Source organism: Pogona vitticeps, chromosome 5, assembly GCF_051106095.1.
Source record: "Pogona vitticeps strain Pit_001003342236 chromosome 5, PviZW2.1, whole genome shotgun sequence".
NCBI lineage: Eukaryota > Metazoa > Chordata > Lepidosauria > Squamata > Agamidae > Pogona > Pogona vitticeps.
Window position 1 is genome coordinate 100,626,609 of NC_135787.1, and position 22,471 is coordinate 100,649,079.

At 40.6% G+C, this 22,471-nt stretch overlaps 1 protein-coding gene across 5 annotated transcripts in view; it reads left to right on the forward strand.

Moving 5' to 3' along the window:
* Positions 1-4,869: 4,869 nt before the first annotated feature.
* Positions 4,870-22,471, forward strand: part of DUSP16 (dual specificity phosphatase 16) — a 51,785-nt gene continuing 34,183 nt past the window's right edge. Inside the window, exons 1-2 of one of the 5 annotated variants that reach the window (XM_078394148.1) lie at positions 4,870-5,470; positions 10,052-10,209. The gene's annotated coding sequence lies outside the window, so the exon portion shown is untranslated. The other 4 variants (XM_073000911.2, XM_078394147.1, XM_020785770.3 and 1 more) reach the window with 4 other exon arrangements.

The window sequence follows — 22,471 nt, forward strand, 5'->3', positions numbered from 1 at the left end:
CAAATCTGTAATTTCAAACAACTGTAAGTAAAAAAAAATGTATTCTCCTACAAATGTACAAAAGTGAGTTATTGAAACTTTAAGTGCCAATTAATGAGAAAGTTAACTAGAAATTTATGGAGAACTTGTAGCTATTTCTTCTCTGTTGATGTCTGTACTTCTACAGCACAGCAAAGGGAATTGTACTGGAAATTCAAAACTCTGCAACAATAACATTTACAATAAAATACATATGATTTCAGTGCCTGCATAGCTCTGCTGTTAAATATCAGCTTGGGAAAGTTGGCCAAATAAAAAAAGAGGAGGAGAAATGACAAAATATTGTGGCTCCTTAAGGAGTAAAGGATTTGTTTCTGTGAGAGGTTTTGAGGTTCAAAATTAATTTCATCAGAAACACAGATTACACAAATTATGCTGCCTGTATTTACATATATCCCCCATGGTAGTGGAGGTCTTGCTTAGGTGAGGATAAAGACAATAGGCAACATAACTATGCATCCTTAACATAGGAATGAATTTATGATATAGACAATTACTTAAATTTGTGGGCCAAGGCTGACTGATTATCTGTCTGCTATAGGTAGTTTTGTTTGAAAGGCAGAGGGCAGAGTATGTCAAGGGATGCACCTATTTTATGCAAATATTATATTGCTAAAAACTGTGTTATTAATATATGTAGGCTGAAATCCTGTTCTGAAACTTACACTGTGTAAGGTTGAGGATGTAATAAAACATAGCAATTTTTCCAAAGTAGAAAAATTCTGACAACCCCCCCCAAAGATTCCAAGGCCCCCCTTCATGGTGGCAAGCCATTAGAGGCTGCAGGAGGAGAGTTTTTACTTTGTGAAAATTGCCATCACTGGCAAAGTCATCTCAGTGGCAGTGATTTTTGGAAAGTAAAGGATCCTTGTGGTGGAATGCCCACGTCACTCCTGTCCATCATATGGAACTCAAGTGCAGGAGCCTATGATAGGACAGGAAGGGCGGAGTTAGAGTGACAGTTGGGGAGTTAGAGAGACAGAGAGGAGATAGGGAATGGAAGTGGGAGAGTTAGGATATTGAATTGAGAGAGTTAAGACAGAGATTGGAAAGTTGGAGTGTTACAGAGAATAGGAAAGAGTTAAAAGGAAGAGAAAACAGATAGGTGATTAAAGAATATTGTTAAAGAGGTTACTGAGAATAAAAACACATACAAGTAAACATGTAATCAAATCCAGTTTAATGAATGGTCCTCAACAACTGTGATTTACATCTATGATTTACATACCAGCTAAAAGATCAATAAACCTGTTATACTGGCAGCACATGTCTGAGACATATTTGGTATACTGTGGACTAGATCCACTGGTGGCAGCGTAAAAAGAGGCCACGCATCCTGAGGGTGGACGTGTGTTTGGGGAGAAATAAACTAGGGACACTAGGGGGACACGACAGTCCTCCTCCATGTTCTATGGCTCCCAATGGTTTTCCCACAATGAAGTGGATTCTGGGTAGCCTTGGGAGCTTTGTGGGTGAAATAATTTTCCCCCACAAATCTTTTGGACTTATGCTTTAAAGATTGACCTCTAAGAGATGGGACTTCTACATATAACCACTAATAATGTGTTTTGATGAACTCATACTTACGGAGAACAAAATTTGATCTTAAGTGATTCACTGGTTACGCTAGTACAAGGTGGGCCCAATGATATAATGAGCCCAAACTAATGAAGAAGGAAGAAACCTAGATTTCATCCCCAGAGGTTTCCCATTTAGACACCAGAAGAGTCCCTAATCTCCAGGACTCTCCCCCCTTTGTTTTGCATCAGCTACTTCCTCCACTTTTAAAATGTAAGCTATAGTTTAAAATTGTCAAAAATAAATCCAAATCTACTCGAACACCACAAAATCCTTTGAACACAGCAACAATGCAAGAGTTATAGTCTTTCATTGCATGCTGTTCTAGGTGAAGGGATAACCTTCAGCAGGCAAATAGATACAGAACTTTTACCCAAAAATCATTGTATGAACCCTGGTATGCTCCATGATATCTGAATTAACTAATGATATTTAGTGATTATGAAATTACTGAAAACCAACACATGTGCAGGAGACCATGTTAGCCACACACCCTCTGTCACTGTTGGTCTGAGCAAGCCTCTTGCACATGACAGCTATTGATGCAATTCGGAACCTTGGCATTCAACCTCACATGGAGAGTTTCCATGCAGAGAGGAAGTTTTCCTCTTCTGACTTCCTCTTAGCACAAGGAGACTAATGGAAGAGGTGAGGAGTCCAGACTGAGGGCTCCGCAAGTACATGTTGATTATCCTTGTTCTTCTAAGTGCTAAATAGCTTTTATATTAGTGTACAAAAAATCTCCCACATGTACACTAATCTACACAGATTGTACACATGATGGATGTATCCTGTGAACAATCTGTATTACTGTATTTGCTGGCGTACAAGATGACTTTTTGGCCCTGAAAAACATGCCTCCAAGTGGGGGGGGGTCGTCTTGTATGCCGGGTGCATGTCCAGCAAACCCTCCCTCTCTCCCAGTGAAGTCACTTACCTGGTAGTAAGACCGAGTACAGCCCCGCTCCTAGCCTGGGAACAGCCTGACTCTAGCGCCAAACAGTTGACTGTCGGGAACAGCAGAGAGGAGGCAACCATTTTGAGATGCGACCATATGGCTGCTGCCTCTCAAAATGGCTGCCGCCTCTCCAAAATGGCTGCCACCTCTCTGCTGCTTCCTGACAGTCTGCTGTTCGGCGCTGATGCTGTCCTTCTTCCAGGAAACCCTTGCTCTCTCCCAGCAAAAGGAACCAGAATCACACATGTGGAAGAGGGGGCAGTCTTATACAGCAAGTATATAGCAAACTCTACATTTTGAGTGGAAATGTTGGGGGGTCATCTTATATGCCCAGTCACCTTATACACTGGCAAATACAGTATATCGCTACCTCTTTTAGTGCAAAAGTGGTTGGAACCAATACTGCTAATTCCTCAGCCCTTGCTATATTAAAAGGTGACCCCTTTATAGGTCTAAAGAGGGGGCTTTTAAGCAATAGTCATGGTCAACCAGAGTGTGGGCAACTAATGGACTTAACATGTCATGTCATCTGTGCAGTCTTGGCCAAACTATGCAGCCCCAGTGTAGAATCAGAAGGAGAGACTAGCATTTTATACCTAGAAAATCCTGGGAAGGATCACTACATTGTAAAGTATCTGATGACACATCATCATCATTACTTTAGGTCTAATCCTGCACTTTGAATTGTTTCCAGAGCGTACAGGGTCTCTTCCGATCAGAGGTAAAGAGCTTCTGCAAATGTAACTTGTATGTCTAGAGCTTCGGTACTGTGTCCACAGAGTTCAATCAACTCCAAGAGAAGGGAAGGCTGGACCAGACAACTGCTAACATGGTTGAGTCTAGCAAACATGAGGGAAGGGCTGCTCTCTTGAAGCCTTAGAGGACGGGCATGTAGCTTCCAACTTTGTCACTATTGCGTAATAGGGTGAAGGCCCTTTAAATGGCAACATTTTTGCGTCAGCAAGAAACTTCAGAGAAAAGCCATGAGATGAGAATAATAAACAAAGGAAGAGGATCCAGATTTGCAAGAGTAAAAGATAGTGGAGGGGGTGGGGAATTGATGGGAAATCAGCAACAATATACTTTAGATGAGGGTGGCATTGTGTGAAACAAGATTAAATACAACTAAGTTGTGTCCGATTCTTCGTGACCCCATGGACCAGAGCACGTCAGGCCCTCCTGTCTTCCATTGCCTCCCGGAGTTGGGTCAAATTCATGTTGGTTGCTTCGATGACACTGTCCATCCATCTCAACCTCTGTCATCCCCGTCTCCTCTTGCCTTCACACTTTCCCAACATCAGGGTCTTTTCCAGGGAGTCTTCTCTTCTCTTGAGATGGCCAGAGTATTGGAGCCTCAGCTTCAGGATCTGTCCTTCGAGTGAGCACTCAGGGTTGATTTCCTTTAGAATGGATAGGTTTGTTCTCTTTGCAGTCCAGGGGACACTCAAGAGCCTTCTCCAGCACCATAATTCAAAAGCGTCAATTCTTCGGCAGTCAGCCTTCTTTATGGTCCAGCTCTCACTTCCATACATCACTGCTGGAAAAACCATAGCTATGACTATGCAGCCACGAAATTAAAAGACACCTGCTTTTTGGGAGGAATGTTTATCCTTGCCATCTCCTGTTTGACCACATCCAGCTCACTATGGTCCATAGATCTTCCATTCCAGGTTCCTATGCAATATTTTTCCTTGCAGCATTGGACTTTCCTTTCACTTCCAGGCCCATCCACAGCTGAAGGTCCTTTCGGCTTTGGCCCAACCACTTCATTAGCTCTGGAGCTACTTGTCCATGTCTTCCACTCTTCCTCAGTAGCATGTTGGATGCCTTCCGACCTGAGGGGTTCATCTTCCAGTGTCATATCTTTTAGCCTTTTGTTTCTGTCCATGGAGTTTTCTTAAGATACTGGAGTGTCTTGCCAGTTCCTGCTCCAGGTGGATCGCGTTTAGTCAGAACTCTCCACGATGACCTGTCCGTCTTGGGTGTCCCTGCACGGCATAGCCCATAGCCTATAGCTTCTTGGAATTACTCAAGGCCCTTCGCCACCACAAGGCAGCAATCCGTGAAGGGGGGAGAGAGAGATATTTAAAGTACTCGTCACACAGGAACTTAATGGGCACTTCTCTCTGTCTCCCGCCCCTGTCAGGCCCGCGGCTTGAGAGGTCCGAGTGCCCACAGCTGAATGTCGCGTGTGTACAAGGGCTGCAGGAGTCCAAACAGGAGGGGCAGCGGGTGCTGGGAGAAGGCGAGGGAGGCTCGCCGACGGCTCTCTGCCTCGTCTCCTATCCCCCTTGCCGCCGCCGCCGCCTCTTCCTCCTCCTCCTCCTCCTCCTCTTCTGCCCCCACTTCCCTCAGGCTGAGTTCATTCACTGGGATTGGTTTCAAATGACGCCATCTCTTTATTTTTACACCAATGACCTAATCCCAGCAGCGGCAGCAGCCTGCAAGTTTACTGACCAGCAAAAACTCTTTTCTCCCTCTTTCTCCTCCTCGCTTGTTTTGTTCCTTACATTTAATAATTAAGCCTGTTCTGCCTTTCTTCAATTACACCTCAGCTCTCTATCGAGATAATATTTTTCCCCTTTTCTTTTCTCTCCTTTCCTTTCCCCAGCTCCAGGTCATCTTCAGTGAGGGAGAAAAAGCTAGAAACGCCCCCCCTTCCCTCCCTTTCTCCCTCTCTCTCTCTCTCTCTCTCTTTCTTTCTCTCTCAGTCTTCCAACCCTCCCTGAAATTAAAAAAAAAAAAAATGCCCTCCCTCCCGGAGAATCCGAAGCGCAGAAAAATTTCCCAGCGGCGTTGAAGAAGGGGAGACTCTTGGGAGAGTCTGGCAGAGTGAGAAGAGGCTGGTGGCAACTCCTAGTCCTTTTAAAGCCAAGACAATTTAGAGGGGAAAAAGTAAGTGTTTGGGAAAGGAAAACGCAACGAGACAAGGGGGTTGGCAAGAAGGATGTGGGGAGAGTTTTCTCTTCTTCCCCAACCAGGATAAAAGTCCTCTTCCAGGGTAGGACCTGGACGCCACATGGGAGTGGGTTGGGGGGGGGGGGGAACAGTTTCTCTCTCTTTAAAAAAAAGAAAAAGAAAATGTGAACGAAATAAAAGATTATCCAGCCCGTGGTAAAACACAAAAACCCGGTTCCGGCTTTCTTAGTATTTTGTCCACTCCATGCTTCTCCATTGTTGACTTGGACTGAACTTCCCCTCTTCCTCCTTTTAAGATTGCTGTAAGATAGATTATTATTATTATTATTATTATTATTATTATTATTATTATTATTATTATTATTATTATTATTATTATTATTATTATTATTATTATTATTATCCCCGAAGAGTAGGCATGGGGGGAGATTAGAAACTAGTTATATAAAAAGATCTGGTGGGAGGGAGTCGCTGACAGAATTTTTCCCCTGGTTGCTGCCGCTATTGCTGTGTTTCTAATTTCACTTTCCTACCTTCTCTTCTTTACTAGCCTCCAAACTTTGTTTTTCTTAGGCTCCATGTACATCTATCAAACAGGGTTGTTTATACACAGCCGTTCTGTCCACTGTTATATAGAATTAACTAGTAAGGTGTAAGACACTTCCACATTTAAATGGCATACCTTGTAGACTTTGTTGGGGGAAGAACTGTTGCCTTTTTACACTTTCCCAACCACCTGTCACTCCGGTTTTACATGTTATGCTTCAAAGGTTATTCACAGAGTAGGAAACATGTAGTCATGTGCAGTACAAACTCTTTTAGAAAAAGAGGGGGGGCAGGAGAACGAATATACTTTAAAAATGCACAATTACTTGGTTCTTACTGCTTTAACATTAATAAAATTATATTTCATTGGTCATTATAGTGACATGTTGTGGAGTGTATAAGTAGTGTTGCTTCCCTCCCCACCTCCTCCTGCCTTGACAGATAACACCCTCATCTTTGTGTTGCTGAAACTACCTCAGTTTTCTGCCTGTCAAAAAATAAGTCTTTCTAACCTTCACCCCTCTTGTGCAACCTACGTGATTCTGGCTGTCCACCTTTCCTTGTAAACAAAGAGAGTTTTGAGTAATTTAAATGAAACACTACATATATCTTGTTCCCTTAAGATACCAGCCAGAAATCTACCATATTTTAGAAAAATATATATATCAATACCACTGTGTGGAAAGGAATACTTAAGGAAAGTTCTTGCCATCGACACTGTTCAACTTGAGATGATTTGGGAGGGGGTTTCTAAGGGATTGATTAATATTTTTAAAATATTTATAGCCTCCCTGAACTCTTTCTGATGGAAAGATAATTGCTTTGGCCTATTGACATTTTGCTGAGTAAGGTATATATGACAGTGCTATTACATAATCTGAGCAAGGGTTTGGTTTTGCAGTCCTGATCAAATTAGTTTAAAATTAAGATTGTGACATTTCTAAAGTTTCTCAGTGTATTTGTGTGTACTTCATTGAATTTGACTACTCTTTACGTCCATATTGGTGCAGTCAGAATTGCAGCCTTTGCAAAAAATGTTATTTCTAATAATTAATATTTATACTGATACGTGCCAGTTACCTGATGATGTAGATAAATTAAGGGCTGAGAAAACAATCTTGCAGAAGTGTGAGTGTTCACCTTAATGCCTACGAAGATGTTAACAACTCTGATTAAACTTTAAAAAGGCATGTATGAATATTTGAAATGAGTATTGATGCATTATTTTTTTCTGAAAATGCTGGCTTAGTAGCACAATCAAAATTACATTATGAATAGTTAATATAGGGGGAAGATGTGATTTATTAGTATCTGTAGGTATGTTGAGCAATTAACTAATGTGTTCACAGATCTTATGCAGTAGCATTGATGGAAGCCAATGTAGTGCATTCTACAGTGTTAATTTTCATATTATCTATATATATTGCTTCAGCTCTTCACTGGTATAGTCCAAATGCAGCAGTGAATTTAGTCTGTGTAGATGGTTTTGACTGAGAAAGATACGTGATCAAAACAGCTGAGTATGTGACTGGTCTCTTTATGATACTGTATCAGGGTTTGCTCATGTCCAAAGTAATTGTGAGCTGACTGTGTGAACTAGCACTTGATTTCGTTTCTAGTTTATGTGGTGATTATAACCAGGGAGAGAAGATATTGGTACAAAGAGAGAATTGCTTACAGATATGCATCTGTAATAGTCTATTTTCCAAGGTCTGACAATTTTTAGGTGGGAAAATACTTCTTCAGAAACAACAGGACAAGTTTCATAGAGTTGGACGAGGTCTTATATAGGCCATCTGTTCCATCCAGTACTGATTAATGCTGATGCCAGAGCTGGAAATCTCCAATAGATGGGTGTCCCTTCTCTGTTCACACATCTCCATCAAGGAAGACATCTTCCCATGTCCCAGGAATTAGTTCACTTATGATACTGCACTTATTCTTAAATGTCTCAATATTCAGCTGGCATTGCCTCTCCTTTAACTTGGGTTGCAATCCTATACTCACTTTTTGGGGGAATAATCTCTACTGAGTTCTTAATAGGATTTACTCCTGAATCAATATTTACTAGACTGTGCTGTAATATCCGCTTAGAACCAGCCCTGCCCTCCAGGATAACAGAGAATAAGTCTGAGTTTAGATGTTTAAAGAGTGTTGTCATATCCTGGGCCTCTATTCCTTAATGATCTTGTCTTCTCTTGGCTAAGGATACTTAGGTATTTCAGCTTTTTCTCATAGGATGTCTTTCCCATACTTTTGACCATCTTTGTTGCCACCTTTTAACCAGTCCCCTTTTATCTGTATGCTCTTAAAATGCAATGTGCGCCATGAAATATTGTACTCTATTAGTGGACCTCAAACTTCCATATCTTAGGTTCCACTAGCTACTCTGTGAAAATGTGTGTCTCATTGTGACATTGTATTTGTCCCCTTCCCTAAGAAAGATCTATATATGTTTACAGACATTATTTAATTAAATTCATCATTTAATATGCATTTTAGGAAAATAAAATTACAATAGTATTGTTAAAAGTAGGGACGTGATGGCGCTTGAGGGTTAAACCGCAGAATCCTCTGTGCTGCAAGGTCAGAAGACCAGCAGATAAATAGGTACCACGTAGGTGGGAAGGTAACAGCATGCCGTGTCTAGTCGCGCTGGCCACGTGACCATAGAAACTGTCTACGGACAACCGCTGGCTCTATGACTTGGAGACAGGGATGAGCACCATGCCCTGGAGTTGGGCACGACTGGACTAAATGTCGATGGGAACCTTTACCTTATTGTTAAAATTAAATACAAACAAAAATAATAACAATTAATAGTAACAGTATTCTTGAATACAGATTTTTTAAAATTTGTTGCAATGCTTGTAAACACAACAATTTTGTGTGTTTTAGGTATAGTGCACATTACAATACATATAACAACATGGTTGCAGGACATGATGTGTGGAGATTCACAGTGTTACAAAAATCAGTGTCTTACCTAAGTTACCTCTGTGTGTCACCCACTGGTTGAGAACCAGTGTTCTAAGTCCAACCTGTGCAGAAAAAGGAAAACATTACTTCTTGTCACTTGGAGACAAGTTCTAATTATGCACCTCAGAAATCCATTCGACTTTTTTCACTCACCGAACACTGCCAATTCAACACTGTTCAGACTATGATAACTTAATCTTGATATTCTTTTCATGGGTGCTGTTGACAACCCAGTTATCTCTCATTTATTTTGGCGAAAGATTAATGCAGAAGTTTGTATTTGACCCTGCTGAATTTCACCCCTGTTTTTCATTTTGCCAAAGTAATTTTGAATTCTGTTTCCCCTTTTTGAAGTGTTAGCTATGCCTCCTACTTTCAGTGTCACTTCCAAATTTGAAAATGGTTTCCCCTACCCCTTTGGTATTCTGACTCATTTATACCAATAAATAGTATAAGGGCCAGGACAAACTCTGACAACACTATGGTTTTATGAGGAGTTACTTGTGAGCACTCTAGCCAACTTTTCATCCATTCAGTGATTTTATCTAGCTGAATTCAGCCAGTTAGCTAATGCGTTCAGAGTCTGTCAAATGTATTACTAAAATAGATGAATTACTTCCATAGCATTCCCATAGTCCACTAAACTGGCAACCTGAATTTAAAAATAGATGACATTTTTAGCTGGTAGGATTTGTTCTTGATAAATCATTGCCACTGTCTACTAATCACTGCATTGTTACCAGGAATGCTTCTAAACTGATTCCTGTGAGCATCTTCATAGCAAAGTGGCAATCAAAAGAACTTCTTAAAGTCTTAGGTAAAGGTAAAGGTTCCCCTTGACATTTAGTCCAGTCGTGTCTGACTCTAGGGGGCAGTGTTCATCCCCGTTTCCAAGCCGTAGAGCCAGCGTTTGTCCGTAAACAGTTTCCGTGGTCATGTGGCCAGCGCAACTAGACACGGAACACTGTTACCTTCCCACTGTGGTGGTACCTATTTATCTATTTGCATTTTTACATGCTTTCGGACTGCTAGGTTGGCAGGAGCTGGGACAAGCGATGGGAGCTCACTCCGTCACGTGGATTCGATCTTACAACTACTTGGTCTTCTGACCTTGCAGCACAGAGGCTTCTGCGGTTTAACCCACAGCACTACCACGTCCCTTCTTAAAGTCTTGCACATTAGCAAATGCTGTAGGTAAATATTATATTTTAATCCAATATGAAATAATATCATCTGCATTTTCATTACCATGTCTCTACTTGTACATTCAGCCAGTTTCCAAAATAGCCACTTGACTTGTCTGGTCGCTTGTGGCAAGCAAGAATTCCTTCCAGGTCTTCAGGCACCAAGGGGCTTTAAGACATAAACCTAGAGATTGTTCTGTCAGGTCTGTACAAGGAGAGCAAATGATGAACACTGGCTGCATGTAGGCCTATACGTTTCTTTTTCTCTTCTCTCCTCCCCCTCCCTTTTGCAGGGTGGGAGTTGGGTATATTAATTGGGTACTAACATCTATTAATTTATTTGCAAGGCAGGTTTCTGCTAGGATTTTAGGAATACAGTAACCTCAGAAGAAATGGCAGCAAGTTCACTGTGCTGATTCTTTATACATTTCCAAGTCCTTGGTCTGTCCTGTATAGATGTGAGTAGCCACTTTAGAAAAGGTATTGCATTATTTGAGTATGAATTATTACATAAATGTGTCATTGGAGATAATCAACTATGATGCCACAGATAAAATCCTGTTTTTCATTTTTGTATGGAAACTAAAGAGCATGAGGCATGGAAGAATATCTGATCGTGAAAAAAAATAATAGTTCTGAATTAGCTGTTACTAAACAATTTACTAACTTTGGCCATCTCATGAGAAGAGAAGACTCCCTGGAAAAGATGCTGCTGTTAGGAAAGTGTGAAGGCAAGAGGAGAAGGGGATGACAGAGGATGAGGTGGTTGGACAGTGTCATTGAAGCGACCAACATGAATTTGACCAAACTCCGGGAGGCAGTGGAAGACAGGAGGGCCTGGCGTGCTCTGGTCCGTGGGGTCATGAAGAGTCGGACATGACTAAACGACTAAACAACAACAAACAGTAACTGCACCTTGAAGTTGCCACTCAGGTTTTTTTTTTCTGTGACAAGGCAAGCATAACACCATACAGCTTCACTATTTACTCTTTTCAGGATTGTCTGCTCTGCAGCTGTGCCTCATAAGTGATTGTGGCTGTTTTGCACAAATTAATGGGACACCCTTCACAAGCTTACCCTGGTGTTTTGGTTGTCTTTCATAAACAGAATTCAGAATGTATAACTGGGAGCAATTAAAACTCCAGTCAGCATTTTCTGCAGCTAATTTCTAGTGTTCAAAGTACTTCCTGTTCATCTACCAATCATCCTTCCAACAGTACTGTAAGGTAGGCCAGTACTAATGTGTCAGTAGGAGAGATGTTAGGATTAAACTGAGAGAAGAGTGACTTGTAGAGGCCTATTTAGACAATAGATAGGTAGGGCAAAATCTGTTGTAGAGATAGTACGACACATTCTTAGCCACCGCATTACACCCGCTTCAGTAAAGAGAAGATTAAGAAACATTTTGAATTTAGGTATGGTCTGCTTATAATCCTAATCAAGTGATGTTTCCCATGTTCCCTCAGAGACTGTATTGGGTAGCTTGTCCTAGAGATCTAAACAATCTTGTTCATCTCACAGTGTGAGAAGAAGCAACTGCAGTGTTTATAATTCCATTTCTTGTTTACGGCTTCCAGTTTACCTTGAAGGAGCTTCATGGCAAGGTGGTTAAACTGCAATACTGCAGTCAAGACTTCTCATAACCTGAGTTCAATCCTAATGGGCTCTGATAGCCAGTTCAAGGTTGACTCAGCCTTCCAGCCTTCCAAGGCCGGTAAATTGAGTACCCAACTTGCTGGCTGTGTGCAATGTGTAGTCTGCATAATTGAATTGTAAACCACCCAGACAGGACATTAAGCACTAGGGGGTAGTATATAAACAACATATTACTTTTTATTCAGATTTCTCATGTTTCAGTTGTATGTGTTGTGCAACATCTGACTTTCTTTTCACTTCCGTGCACCGCAGACACTAGATGTCCTTTCAGCTTTAATCTAGTGCATAATTTGCAGCACAGCTATTCATACTTGTCCTTTGTTCTTCCCCAGTAGCTGATTGAGTGCTTTCTCATCTGGGAGTCTCATCTTCCAGCACCATCTCTTGTTTAATTTTGGACAATCTTATCATAGGGTTTTTATGATAATGAGTTGTTGCCTTCTGTGCAGTACTAACAAAAATTAGTTTGCACATCAGTGCTGTTGCCTCCTCCATCAGCGTCACCTTCAGCTACCACAGCTGCCCAGTAGCTGCTTTGAGGACAGTGGATGTATCTTTGTGAGCACCAAGATTCCTGCAGCCTCAGCAGGGGCTCCTTCACCTTCTTCTCCTTGGGAGCTGTCTAGCTTCTTTATGGAGCTTGGCTCAGAAGGCTCCTCCTGGGCCAGCCTGCCGCTTGCTGTCTGCTCTTCTCCTCTTCCCTGACTCTGGCTGCTGCAGCTCAGAAGAACACAGTTTAAAAAGCATTAAAGTTATTAAAATGCAATGGCTGGAATCCTATTCCGTAATTTTACACTGTGAAAGTTGGCCATCCTCAACATTTTTTTGGCCATGGCCCTAAACACAATAAGAAACAATGATAGGCTGAATCAGGATTCTATAAGTTGCATAACAAACCTTATAAAGTGGTATGTGAAGAATTGTCTCCAATCTGTGACTCCCTTCAGCTGTGCCAGCACTCTCAAGGGGGCCATATGGCCCTCAATGAGTATGGCTGGTATAGAGCCATTCTGCTGGTGGCAGTTTTCATTAACGCCCACTTCAAGTGTTTGCTTAAAAAAAAAATCTCACCTAGAACATGATATGTTTTGCAATGCATGTGTGCAACAAATTCAAGCTTTCTTTCTGGAAATATAATTGAATGGCCAGGCAGCTGCACATCCCACTTTGTAGTTCTATGCTGATCCAGATTAACTAATTTTGACAGAAGACACCTGAAAGATATATAATCAGGTTATCTGCAGCTGTTGATGGGTCAGTCTGAACTTTCTTCTCAGGAGGTTGTCCAGCTGCTCTAGGGGAATGCTCTCAATTGTCTTCCCATAAAAAGCAAATAACTGAGAGGAGCCTCAGAGCTCTGCCAGAAGGGCCAAGGTGGTCCCCTAGAAAGCTGCTTTGGGGACCTGTCCTTTGGATACTGGTGAGTTCAGTTAGTTAATGGCTGATGTACTAATTTTATCACAAAAGCGATAGGCAATTTCTGAACTTCTCTCTGCTTGGCTCTTTTATAATCTATTGAATTTGAAACAGTTGATTTTACTTCTTGTCTCGTCTTTGGGTTTGCTTCACGCATATGCTTCCTAACGATTAAGGAATTTGCAAAAAAATCTGAAAAGGATTCACATGCTTCTTTACACGTAAATGAACCTGAATTCTTGAGTATCTCTGAGGTTAACAGTCTTTTTAAAAATTAATTTGGCAATGGCACCAGTCCTGAAGGAATAGGCAAAGAGGCTAGAATTTTTTGTTTCTCCTCCTCTGGTAGGCTCTTCTTCACCTTCATAAGCACCAATTTCAAAACTGTACATGACCAACCATGTAAAGGAGATGCATCACAGGGAAACAAAATTGCTGTGCTGATGTGCCACATGTACTACCTCACAGGCTTCGAAGGGCAGATGTACCAATCTGTCACAACATGCAAGTACACTCCTTGACAGACTGTGAGTGGACAGAGAAGCTTTCTTTGGACATTCACGCCTATTCTGAAAAGTTTCTGAGCTGAAAATGTGAAAAACAAAATACTCCGAAGGACATTTCTTCTGCTCAGCCCTTCTCGCCATGTGTTTGCTTTGTGGAGATGGCTCATTGGCTGCTGTTGCTAGAGCTCCCTGGTGTAAAACCTTTGGGGTCTCTGTATATTAGTCTTTGCTCAGTTACTGTAACAGGTCCACAGTTTGAGAAGAGGTGAGATAGAAATTAGGTTGGAGGCATGTGCAAGAGAACACAGTTGGTGTTTTCCTTGTGCTCCATTTGTGGTTTGTGGCTGAGCCAAGAGTGACCTACTCAGAGTTGGCTCTGAACAAACTGGCAAGCTTCCATTTTGTCTCTCTGTGAAATACTCTTGTATGTTTTAATAACTGAGTTGAGACTGAAGACGAGAGGGAAGAGGAAATAAAAATTGCAACTAGTTACCAAAGTGACTTGTCCCCTTTTTGTTCTACTCTGTTAAATGTTGTAGAGCATGTTTGGCCTCTTAAGATGTATCACCTCTATCTCTGTCACTGAGTATCATTCACTCTAAAACTGCCTGGCCACAGATCTCATCCAAAAGATACAGTATATCAAATTAACCGGTCTATAAAAGAGTATTTGAAAATGTTTCTAGTATTGTTAAGAATTAGATTCCTGGACTTTGATCTGTATTTGAAATATTTTCTAAACAAATTATAGAACTATAATAATAAAGTAATTTTCATGCTGCCATACATATAAATAATCTGTGGCCTTAAACAAATGTATGCTAGAAATGATTTCAAAAATTAAGAATACAGTCATTCCTCTTACTAAGTAAAAAGCCTGTTCAATGGACCTAATTACCCTGAGTGTGGAAAATCTGGAGTGTACTGTTGCTTTTTGTTTGACTGACAGCTTTGGGGAAACCCATCATCATGCAATGCAGTCTTGGATTTTTCATGTTCATAAATCAACTCCATGCTCCAGCCCCATTTTATATTAAAATTTGGCACTGTAGTTTCACTATATGAAAATGTAGTCGAAACATGATGAAATAATTTCATCCTTTCAGGAGATATTTCTTTACAAAGTTGTTTTGGCCCAAAGTTACTTTAAGGTGAGTTCTCATTTCTTACATATTTAGTCTAAAGCCAAGATTTTTATGCATTTGTAATTGTTATAGATTATTCATTTTTTTCCTGCCTAAAATAAGATGTGTGGTACTTGTATTTTCTGTGAGTTAGCCTGTGAACAAATTTCAGTCAATATTGCCTTCAATTTCTAGAATACATATTTTTGAAGAGGGGCTTTTAGAAGAAGCAAGGTTTAAAAGCAAATGTAGAGCATGCATAATGATTGTCTGAGGCTTTCTTTGGTATTTTGTCTTTACTTTGAAGGCTGTCATAAATATGTTAAATAAATAAAGAGTTCTATTTAAAACAGACAAACATAGACCTCATTTTGCAAAGAAATATTTACTGTTGTTTTTTCTTGCTGTCCCCACCACAAGAGCTGAAATTGCTATTTAATTGCAAGTAAAATAGGATTGCCATGATTTGTTGTGAAGCTTCAGGATCTTAGAATTTCTAGGAGAGGAACAAAACTTTAGAATGAGGTGGAGGGGACAGAACCAAGACAAGCTTATTTTCTACTTGTTTTGATAAGTTTTGCAGCTTTCTCTCTTCTGCCCTTCACATTCAAAATGCTTGACTCCTGGTGTCTCAAGTCCAGTCAGTTTCCTCATTGCCCCCACCAGGGACCATTTTTTGCCACCAACCCATAGTTCAGAAAATTAATTTTTAAAACCAGTTAATGTAACTTGTTATAGGAGTTCCCTCACATTTATTAGCATTAGTATTCCATAATAGCTTTCTAGTCACTTTTGCATTGTTTATTAATTTCCTTCACTGTTTTGGAAAAAAGTTATTGGAGAAAAATATCCATATTTGCCCTATAAAAACCCTCTAAAATGTCCTTTAAGTGCAATATTAGTAACAAGAATGTGTGGTTAATAATGTAACATCAAAAAGGTAACTGACCCTGTTCTTTATGTAGCTCTTAAAATCTGGCCTTTCTGTGTATTTGTTACAAGTAACAATTTACAAGTAACAAAGTTATTTGTATCTCCTTACTTCCAGGTACTAACAACTACAGTATATGTGGAGTGATAGGGCATTGAGGGCAGGAGGGAGGGTTGTAATGCTTACCTGTTCATCTGCCCACTTGCCTGACATTTGGCTTCCTGCCAGATTTGGAACTTGGGGACTCCTGCGATACTTGGGATTACAGGGTGCTTCAGGATGTTATTCAATGCCTACTTGCCAGGACAGGCCACAGTGCTAGCCAGGCGGGTTGAGGTAAAGAGGCAGATTTCTCTTTTGCTTCCCATGGCATCTCCCAGAAGCATGGATGCTGAGGTAACTTTTACGTGTGCCACAGGGACATAGCTCTTTAATCCCACCCACCCTCCCTTTTCCCTTTCTCACAGGGTGATTAGCAGAATTCTCTCAGATTTTTCCACTTATGTGTTTCAGCCACTCAGATTTGACAACTTAATAGCTGTGGTGTTGAAGAGGAAATGATGATAGAACTTCTGCTACTGTTTGCCATGCAAGGGAAGATCAAGCTTTACCTCTACCTCATCCTGAATGATAAGAGAAGGCTGCTGCAAAGCCTTTGGTGTTCAAAATGGGAGGAGGTCGGAAGTGAAGATCCACAGGACTCTGACGCAGTCACAATCACTTCTGTTACTGGGGCTCACTTCTGTCCCAGCTTCCTTGGCTAGGATCCCCCAACAGCACTAGTCATCCTTAATGTCTGAGGTCAAATGTCCTATGTTATTTGGATACCATGTCTTTTTTTTTTCCTTAACAGCCTATGGCTGCCCATTGACACAGCCATGCCCTCACCCCTTGGATCAGACTTGGCAAAGGAATTTTGTTTGGCCAAGAAGCAAACAAACCTCCATTGCAAAATGCTGAACTGTAGTTCAAAAATGATAGTTGAGTAATCTATTTCCCTCCATCCTCACTCAGGGACATTCAGATCACACATTCAGCCTTCTGTCACCAAATGTGCGGCAATTGAGCAACCATCAAGCAATGTCTGTGCTGATATGAACAATACTGTCCTACAGAGTGCATACTGTAGAAGAGTCATTCTTTTGTAACACACAGTTAGTCATATTTGCTTAAGAAACTGGTTATGCTAAAATAGTTTTTTAGCCTAAGCTACCTGATTAGGTGTTCTCTTTGAACAATGCCTAGATCTAATTCTCCTTGTACCCATATTGGTGTGGTGGGATTACTCAGTAGAATTAAATCATGACAAATTCGGATATGAAGAAATGCTCACCATCTTTTGTTATCTGTAGTTTAATAGGGGATTATGTTCTACAGAAAAGCAATAAGGATGTTTTTGTCTCTTTTCTGTGGGAATTTTGCACCAGTATCTTGGTTATACTTGTTGCTAATCATCATATGCTGTTGTCAGCCTTCTGCATGCATTGTTGAAATTAGTTGTTAATTTAAACAAACAAAACAAAAAGAGCATTGGATATAGTTTGGAATCATCTTTGACACACTCAGCCTAAGAATACCCTCCAACAGGTAATGTCTGTGGGGGAGGGAGAGTATGTTCTCTAGTTTTTCAGAGTGTTCTCATTTGAATGAGAGAAGCTGCCTGAATAGTACCAAATTCGCACCAAAATTCTTCCACACACCTGCTCTTCCCAGGGCATACAGTTTCACAGCTTTTTCTTCTAAATTTTTGGTTAAAAAAAAGAATATATGCACATGTGAGCTTGCCCCTTAGTTTTCAGAAAGGAAGAGAAAGATGCTTTTCATCTGAAGCATGGAAAACAGAAAGCACTACATCACACTTGAAGATATGTAGAAATGCTAGGGAAATTGTCATGCTGGTCTGCAGTCAGGTACAGCAAGAGGCACACCGCTGGCACGCCTCTGTGGATCACTGGGGAGCTTTTCTAAGTCTGCAAAGGGGTAGAACTCATCCAAAGGTATAGGGGAATACCAGGAGAACTGGTCACCTTCAGACCTTAAGAGGGGAAGGGTGGTCAACGTTAACCATCAGGGTAAAAGTTACAGTTAAAAGGTGAAGGCAGGGAAGGATCTGAGCCAAACTGAGCAGAAACAAAGAAGACGTCCAGGTTCAATGGATTTTTATTGTTATTTCCAAAAGCCCATTTGGAAGTGCACTCTCACTTTCTCTGTTCTTTTCAGTAACTCACTTGCAGTTTTCTTTAATAAGAGTTGTTCTTCCTATGCACATAGGCTGGTGATAATTTGCTTCATACTCATTGGCTACCAAGTAATACACTCTCCTATTTTGCAATTTATTTATTTTTTCCTCATTCAGCAGTCATTCTGGGAATGGAATGTTGTAAGATTGAAAACAGGCCTAATGGCCCATTTAATGACATAACTGTGACATGACCTTGAGAGATAAGTGGTGATGTCATTTCAGTGTGAAATCATTCCTTTCATTTGCCCTGGGCACTCAATCCTGTTTTTCTGTCATCACCTTCGTATTATCACTGTAAAATGGATAACTAAAAATCCCGAAGAAATGCGTATGTTTTGTAATGGAAGGGTAATTTCCAGGCCCTCCTTCTGCCACTTGTCATTCTATACATAAAGGGAAATTCCTGGCAAGCTTAAATGTCTTATTTCACTTACATTCATGCATCAACTTCCTCCTTCAAACATGCTTATGTATATTTGGAAGTCTGGAATTTTCACAAATTTTCTTCTCTCTCAGCTCTCTGAGTTATTTCTTCCAGCCTGTTTTTGCAAGTGGTTAATTTAAAAAAAATCTGTTAAAATGTAAAACTGTCAAAATCTCAACTGGGAGAACTGGAGGATAGTTGTTAGAAATGGAAGATGAAACCAGCAAGAGAGTGTGAGCTGAAACTGAGATACAGCTGGTGGAACGTCTGGTTTGTTGACCAAACCAGGAGTGAAAGCCATGTTCCCAGCAAGTTTATATCTGTGTGCTGCTTTCCAGGTGCAAGAGATTATGTTGCCCCCCTCATTGCCTCCTATATTGAAAATGATTATTTGGCTTGAGCACATACCAGGTGCTTCTCAAGACATGCTGATGTGGTGTGGGGCCATGCTGTAGAATGTGACTGAGAGCAGCTCCTAGAGAATGGATTGATGGGGATGGTGTTAGGTACAACATAGTGGGAGAAGGGTCATGAGTTTTGTCCCTCCTGTTTGTCTTTAAATGGTAGAAATTACTTGCACCTTTTGAGATATGGTGTGAGAAAAACAACTGGGGAGAAATGGATTGGAGTGCAGGTGAACTGAACAGATGATTCTCAAAAATCTGAAGACAACAAAATCTTGGTGCTGTTGTTTCCACCTTTAGTCTATCATCTCTTCCAAGGATATCTCCATGATTTTTGGTTTTCAGACAGTGCTGAAAGACACATTCATTTGCTTAGCCTTGCTGTGTTCCTTCCTATTATTCTTTGTCCATTAGAACTTGTAAGCATTGTCTAAGCACTTCATTCTGAAAGTGCTTAATATCATTATAAGCCACTTTTTCCTCATGGTCATGTACATGTCAGGATTTATCATGCAATGGGTCTCTTTAACTAGCAATCTGACAATATCAAATGTAGATTCAGTCAAGTCAAAATATCCCCTAAGTTTATCACAGACTTCAAAGAGCTCCTTCCTTTTGGTTGATTCTTGATGGTCCTGTGGACAGGGATGAACAGTGATTGTGGTCCTATTCCCCCAACAGAGTGTGGAAAAGTTACTTTTCTGAAATACAACTGGCCACACAGGCACAATGATTCTGGAAGCAGTAGTACTGAGAAGTAACTTTCTCAAACTCTGCTTCTCACTCTTTCCTGGCATTAATTATCCTTTTGCCATCAAGACACATAGAAAATAAGCAGGAGGGAGTTTCCCTCACTCTGATTTTATTTCCCTGACTGTAAGATTTGGCTGCATGATGACATCTGAAAGCAAATCAGAGTGGGGCTGCCTTTGGAAAGTGTTTGGAAACTCCAAAGAGTCCAAAATGCCACAGCCAGATTGTTAACTGGGGCTGGTTACAGGTAATATGCAACTCCCCTGTTGCAACAATTCCACTGGCTGATGATCTGTTTCCGGGAGCAATTCAAAGTGTTGGTTTTAACCTTTAAAGCCCTAAATGGCTTGGGCCCAACCTATCTAAAAGACTGCATCTCCCTCTGTGAGCCTGCCCAGGCATTATCAGGGGAGGCATTTCTCTTGGCCCCACCACCTTTACAGGTGCACTTGGTGGGGACACGGGAGAGGGCCTTCTCTGACGCTGCTCCCAGACTCTGGAACCCCCTCCCATGGGAAGCTAGGCTGGCCCCAGGTTTGTTGTCCTTCCACAGGCAGGCAAATACCTTTTTCTTCAGGCAGGATTTTCTCAGTAACTGGTGGTCTGAGGGGTTTTAAATGGATTGTTGTGCTTTGTTGTTTAAATGTGCTTTTTATTGATCTTAGTTACCATTTTAATATACTTGTTTGATTCTTTTCTGATATTTGTAAACTTTCCGTTTTTAGCTTTTAAATACTATTTTAATTATGTAAGCTGCCTTGGGTCTTTTGGAGGAGAAAGTCAGGATAGAAATATTTTAAATAGAATGAATGAATGAATGAATGAATGAATGAATGAATGAATGAATGAATGAATGAATGAATGAATGAATGAAGAAAATAAACACTAACCCTTGGCCAGGTAGAATGCCTAGGCATCTATGTCAACCAATAAACAAAGTCCAAAAAACCAAATTTTGTATCACAGTGATATCTTTATTAGGTCAACCTTTTAAAAAAAGCACTTGTCATTCTATACATAAAGGGAAATTCCTGGCAAGCTTAAATGTCTCATTTCACTTACATTCATGCATCGACTTCCTCCTTCAAACATGCTCCAAACATAATTTAGAGTCAGTAACCCTTCTTCATGCACTGTCTTATAAATGGCACAATGAAAGAGGGATGGGAAAAGGTGAGGGCAAACAAGCAACAACAGACCAAATCTTAAAATCTTAATGTTCCCATCCTGTCCCAGTTGTGATGGAGAGAGGAGAAACAGCAGACATTCAAATGACTCATCTGAGCTACAGCTGATGCTGACTTCCAGGAAAACATACGGTAGTTGTTCTTCTGGTTAAGGAGGAGGAATTGAGAATTTAAATTCCCAAATGCTGCCGACAATAAAGGCCATCTGTGAATTTTGTCTGAATTTCATGGCCTCTTGCTAGATGGAGACCAGGCATCCACTGGGCAGACACAGAGGAAAACAAATGCAGAGAGATAAGAAAGGTGCCGCCATACGCTAATAGGTCATAGTCAATCAAGCAAATATCTCTTAACTGATACTTTTACAGGTTAATCATTAGTTTAATGGAATATAACTTTGGTTCCGTTTGTTCTTTGTTGGTCAAACGGCCACATTTTCCTTGCTTCTCCTATTTGAAGATTATAGGAATCTGGGTCTGCATGGTGCCTTAATAAGGCACTTATTACTTTCCCCCACATGCAATGTTGCTGTGAACATGAACCCATGTCTAAAGTAATATTGAAATTGGAGCCAAGATACAAGTACATGGGCATAGGGGGAGTTAATTTGTCAAAACACAACTATAACTCAAGCCTTTTGCTTTCCACATACTACACACATGAAGAGTTGCCTCAATTTCTCCCTACAGCTCCTGTCTCTTCAGCCTTGATAAAGACATGGACTTTGGATCTAGAATCATCTAAAGCAACAACAACAACAGAAGCCCCTGTTCTACACCTGATGCTGAATTGCACGACAGGAAGCCAGTGTAATTTCCTTAAAGCACACCAGAGTATAGTGTGCTAAGATCCCAAGGGAATGAGAAGAGCCCCTCTTCCTTGAGAAAATTGAGAAGGAACATGAAGTGAGGCATGTTTAAGCATGAGGATGACATCATAGCTTTGAAAGAACAAAGCAGTATAAACTGGAAATGACATTAACTTTTTCCCCCTGTAAAGTTTTGAACATTTATGAGAACAGCAGTCATACAGTCCAACCAAAGTTAAACATGTTTTAAAACTTGCATTTCACTGAGAGAGTTTAGTTCAGCTGTACTGCTGAAATATACTTGATTAACTTTGGATGGATTATGTCTTTTTTTGTTTGTTTCTTTGCTAAATTATGCTTCATTTTCCTCTACTGTTCCTGCCTTTTCATGGTGGGATGGCCAGGAGAGGAAACAGCCCCCCCCCCCTTATTTTTTGAAGCTGCTAAATAGTTACTGCTCAGCATCATCATCATCTGTATTTTTGGGTAACCTTGAAAACTCAGGATAGAATTAAATAATGACATTTTTATGTGTTCAAAAGAAGCCTGAATTTACAGGGTTTTTTGAGGGGCTATGGGTGATGGGAATAGTGAAACTTTTGAGAGGAACATATGCCTTCTGCACATCTAAAATATGTATTATGATGAATGTTACCTTTGTTAGGCTAACCAAAAAGGAAGTGTGTAAAAAGCACAAATATTTGAGCAAGAAAGAGCACTCTCTTAATTAGGCAGGTTTACAAAATAGGCAAGATGGATGAAAGGAAAGAGGAAAATCCAGCCTTCTCACCCTTACCCTTTCCATTCTCCCATTCTG